The following is a 5695-nucleotide window of genomic DNA, read 5'->3' on the forward strand; positions in this document are numbered from 1 at the left end:
AGTCTTTCCATTTCCTAACAAATGGGACAGTGTCATTCTTTTTGATGGAGACATAGAATTCCATTTCATATATATATATATATATATATATATCATATTTTCTTGATCTATTCATCTACTGAGGGGCATCTGTGTTGGTTCCATATCTTAGCTATGGTAAATAATGCTGTGATAAACACAGTTTATCATAGCTTTAGGATAGCTTTGTGATCATTTAGATAAATGCCCAAAAGTGGGATTGCTTGATCATAGGGGAGCTCTATGTGGTTTCCCTTATTTACAATAACTAGTATATGTCTAGGATAATTTTACCAGACAAGCAGAAAAGGTCAAAAGCTGTGTACATATGACCACATAAGATGATGCTAAGTGAAATGAACCCCAAGATAGGGACACAAGAGGTTTTTTTCTTTGTCACTGTTGTTTTTAATATACTACGTGGGTTTTTGTTTCTTTTGTATGTTCTTCCCCCATGGCATAACCCTTGTTGTCACTGTATTTGATTCCGGTGCCCTGCATCTTGTATATACACTTTTCTAATTTGGGGAGGGGAAGGGAAATAACAAAATGCTGAAACAAAGATATAGGTCAACACAGTGCAACAATGAGATGTACAGACACTATGTTGAAATCGAACTTTATAACTTCGGGGAGGGTGGAGGTGTTGGGGAGATAGGGAAGGAAGGGATAGTAGGGAAAAAAACAAAGGAGGGGGTAACAATGCTCAATAGGAAATGTACTCATTACCTTACTCATGTAACTGTAACCCCTCTATACAGTATCTTTATAATTTAAAAATATATGGAAAAAAGAAAAAAAAAAGGTTTTGAGGGCTGTGTGTGTGTGAGCACACATACGTGTATGTGCCTGTGCACTGGTCCTAGGGCTTGAACTCAGGTCCTGGGTGCTGTCCCAGAGCTTCTTTTGCTCAAGGCTAGTACTTTATCATTTGAGCCACAGCTCTACTTCCAGCTTTTTGATAGTTAGTTGAAGATAAGAGTGTCATGGATTTTCCTGCCCCACCTGGCTGGCTTCGAACTGCAATTCTCAGATTCCTGAAGGATAAAGCAGGAAGATTTCAAGTTTGATGCCAGCCTGGGCAATATAATGAAGACCCTATCAAAAGGAAAGAAAGAGTCTCTGCTCTCTCTCTGCTCTCTCTTTGCTCTTTCTCTACTCTTTTTCTGCTCTTTTCTAGCTCTCTCTGCTCTCTCTCTGTTCTTTTCTAGCTCTTCTCTCTCTCTTTCTCAGCTCTCTCTCTTTCCCAGCTCTCCCAGCTCTCTTTCCCAGGACTTTTGCCAGCCGCGTGAAGTGCCAACCTTGCCTGGTCCCAGCAGGTCTACTGAATAAACCTACCCCTTACCTGAATACCACGTGCGTGGTGCAGTTCTTACTCAGCTACCTCTTTTTAAAAACCTAACATAAATGGTGCCATGACTCGGATAAAGGGATTAAAGTCAGGATAGCTGGGATTCCTCTGGTTTTTTTCCTCTTTTTTCTTTTTCTGTTTGTTTTTCCCTTTTTGCTCTGAGGAATACCCACAGTTCTGATAGCCTTTTGCCAATCCATCTGTCTGCTGCGGACACAGCGCATTGATACCATTGCTGGCCTTCACATCCACGTCCACACCACTAATCTACTCTGGTGAGTGAAACTACTCTCTACGGTTCTCTGTTGCTCGGTTCTCTGTTGCTCAGTCTCTATCCAGACGTGGCGCCATGCCAGAGAGCTCCTACGGCCTTAAAGGCCGGTCACCTCTGAAGCCGAGGATGCTTGGCTTTGTGGGCTTGGCCATTTCTCTCTAGAGGGCTCTCAGGGAAGTCGGGATGCCACTTCTGCCTGGTCAGCTCTCCTTCACTCACCAGACTGACTCTCCTACACACGCCTGAGCCGTGAAACCCCTTTGAAATGCCTCCTGCGCTCCCTGGAAAGCCAGAGAGCCTAATTTTATGCCATTCTCAGATGTACACAGTTTTTGCTACTGCAATGGTAAATGATCTGTTTAATTTCAGGCTCTCTTTGCTCTCTGCCATTCATGTCCAACATTCTACCCTTTTTTCTACAACTTTTTGGCTTGTGCCTTGAAGAATGCGATGCAGGCTGGGTCCCAGGGACCCCCCTCTAGGTTCCCTCTCAAAGGCTAGCCAATGTAGGCTTGATCTATTTGTTCAGGGCTTCTTTGCATTTTTTCAGAAATTCGCCATCTTGAGTTCACCATCTTAGCCACATGGTGAGTTAAGGGTTTGGCCCCATCTGACCTTAACCTTCCACCAAGCTTCTTACTACTCCATCCAGCTATTCTAAGGTGCCTTGCTAACAAGTTGCTCTTTTCACAGCCCTGGTAACGGACGCCCATGATGTGCTTTGTTAGCAAAGATGTCTAAACATTGTCAAATTTTTAGGTTTTGAGTTTTGCCTTTTTGTTTTGTGTTGTATATTCTACTGACTACATGGTTCTAAAATACTGGGCATATCTGTGCTTAAATTCTCATCACATCTAATGAGTTTTGTCATTCCAGAATATTTGTCCGTCAATTCTTGATAAGAAACAGGTAAGCTCTACTTATTCTATTTGATCTCCTTGTTGCTTTAATTGGAAATAATAAAGGGCTTTTGTGGCAAAGATTTCAGTTCAAAGCCAACCCGGGCTGAAAAATCCCTAAGACTCCATCTCCCAGCTAACCTGCAAAGAGTCAGGCTGGAAGCATGGCTCAAGACTCTCATCTCTAACCAGCCAAATTCTGCAAGTGGTACTATAACTCAAGGTAGTTCAGTGCTGGCCTTGAGCAGAAGTGCTCAAGGACAGTGCCCAGGTCTTGAGTTCAAACCTTGAATACCAACTGGGACAAGCCATCCCAGCAACGAGCACCTAGACTCAGCTAGTCTGGGGGAACAAGGGACCATGGAGAGGAATAAGATTTTCACATCAGCAATTTTGTGCCTGCCCTTTCAAAATTAACCAGAGCAGGGAGGTCAGTAGAAGTAAGAAGCCTGCCCATCCAATGTCTATACCTGTCTACCTATTAACTGAACAGGAATTTATATTCTTGCCTTTGTCACCTGACTTCTCTACCTAGTTGCCAGATGTCAGAAGTAGCTAGGGACATTTCTACCAACATTTTCAGCCCCAAATCCTTCTTCTTGCCATTTATTTGCTCTCTAGTATTTTTTTTCCAGCCCCTCAATGCTTATGAGACATCTCCAGACTTCATCTAAGGATTCAATGCCACCAAGGGACAGCTGCTGCTCACTGCCCTCTCTGGGAGGGGACCAAATTCCAGCCTTTTACCCCTATTTTCGATGCCCCTTGTCAGCAGGAAGTAGCCAGAGAGAATCCGTGCCCTATTTCATGATTATTAAAAGGCTGGAATGTAAGGTCCACTCCTGGATGGCCAGCAGACTCCACCCTCCTCGAAGCAAAGTCTCCACCCAGTACCTGCGTTACCTAGGCAACTGGCACACCTGGAAGAGGTCACATCTGCATCTGCTGAGGTCACATCTGAATTTGATGTGGCCACACCTTTCTCCACTCGTACCCTAGATAAGGCCTAGCCCAGGCCCAGATGCTCTCTCTGCTCTTTTCAAGCTATTTTCTCTCTTTCCTAGCTCTCTCTTAGCTCTTTTCCCCAGCTCTCTCTCTCCCAGGCCTTTCCCCACTGCGTGGAGGACCAAGATGGCCTGGTGCCGGCCTGAACGATGAATAAACCTACCCCTTACCTGAATACCACGTGCGTGGTGCAGTTCTTACTCGGCTACCTCTTTTTACAAACCTAACAGATACTATCTCTAATACCCAGATGATTCTCTTTCCATGATTCTCTATAATTCATTAAAATAATAAATAAAGGCATTCAAAGCCATTGGGGAAAAAAAAGGAAAGAAAGAAAAGGACAGAAAGACAGGAAGGAAGGAAGGAAGGGAGGGAGGCAGGAAGGGAGGGAGGCAGGAAGGGAGGGAGGCAGGAAGGGAGGGAGGGAGGGAAGAAATCATAGATCTAAATGTAAAATTCAAAACTATGAAACTTCTAGAAAATATTATAAAAGAAAATTTAGGTTGACAATGATTTTATAACATCAATAATATTATCCAGGAAAGAAAATAGAGATAGTTGGACTTCACTGAAACTGAAAATCCTTTACCTGAAAACACAGCTTTCTCTTGTATATATAGAGTTCAAATTTTAATTTAATTTAGTTGAGGAAACATTGAGTTATTAAATCATACTAAAGTATAAAAGATAACCTTTACCACAGTCAGATCATTCCACAGTTTTGGTGGGGTAGGGGGGAAGAAAACAAGAAGAAATGTCCTTATATAATTACTCATGAATAAGAAAATAGAAGAATACTCATGAAATGTAACAGGAACCAAGCCTTATCCTAGGAACAACATTCTACTTCCCCTGTGAGGAATCCTGATGGCTCAGGTGGTGAAATCAGCACAGCACCCAGGCCCTGCGTTCAAGCCCTAGTGCCAGCACACCAAAGTTAGGTGGCGCCCCCATATATACTTTTTATATACCTTTTTTGTACTGGTACTGGGGCTTAAACTCAGGACCTGGAAATGTGGCTTGACTTTTTTGCCCAAGGCAGCAACTCTACCACTTGAGGCCACAGCTCCACTTCAGCTTTTTGGAAGTTCATTGGAGAGAAGAGTCTCATGGACTTTCCTGCCCAGACTGTCTTTGAACCACCATCCTCAGATCTCAGCCTCCTGAGTAGCTAGGATGGCAGGCGTGAGCCACCAGTGCCCTGTGTTATTTTCTTAATAAAACTTGGGAGTCCCCCCCTTGTACAATCAATATATGCAATAAAATATCCAAAAAAATGTTTTAATTTGGGATTTTTTTCACATTCCCAAATACATATGTACCATAGCTAACTTAGAAATATGCACAACACGACAACATTTAAAGAACTTACATTCTCACCATCTAGGGAAGTCCACTAATTACATTTTCAAGTGTTTTCTTCCAGGGGAATGTAAGCCCATTTGATGTTTAATAGAGACCTAATTTTGTTGCCACTCTTATAACAATCTCTTCTATGTCCCAAGCCCCTTATAATGGAACATCAATTACTGCTAAATTAGAATTTGGCAAATTCTTCAGGTAAGAAAATAAACATGTCTGTCCCAAAGCACAAGATAGGATTACACAGCCCCCTATTACCAGCAGAGTGATTTTCTGTGTATGGTTTCAAAAAGAAAAAAAAACTTCTATTTGGTTCAAAATAAAGAAGCTATACAGAATACATACATATCATGCATATATCTATATATATGTATATATATATGTATATATATATATATACCATGCATACACATATCACACATTTACATGTTAGTTGGCAACCTGCACTAAGAAATCAATGAATGCTGCAATAAACATAGTTGTGCTGGTAGCTTTAGTAAGGTCTTGTTTGTGATCATTTGAGTAAATGCCCAAAAGTGGGATTGCTGAGTCATAGGGGAGCTCTATGTAGTCTTTTGAGGAACCTCCATACTATTTTCCAAAGTGGTTGAACAAGCTTACACTCCCGCCAACAATGCAGCAGGGTTCCCTTCTGTCCACATCCCCTTCAGCATCTGTTTTTTTTTTAAATATTATTTTATTTTATTTGTGAACATACTGTACAGGGGGTTACAATTACATGGGCAGGATAATGCGTACATTTCTTACCAAGCATTGCAGCCT

Source organism: Dipodomys ordii, unplaced genomic scaffold (genome assembly GCF_000151885.1).
Source record: "Dipodomys ordii isolate 6190 unplaced genomic scaffold, Dord_2.0 Scaffold95, whole genome shotgun sequence".
NCBI classification, from domain to species: Eukaryota; Metazoa; Chordata; class Mammalia; order Rodentia; family Heteromyidae; genus Dipodomys; species Dipodomys ordii.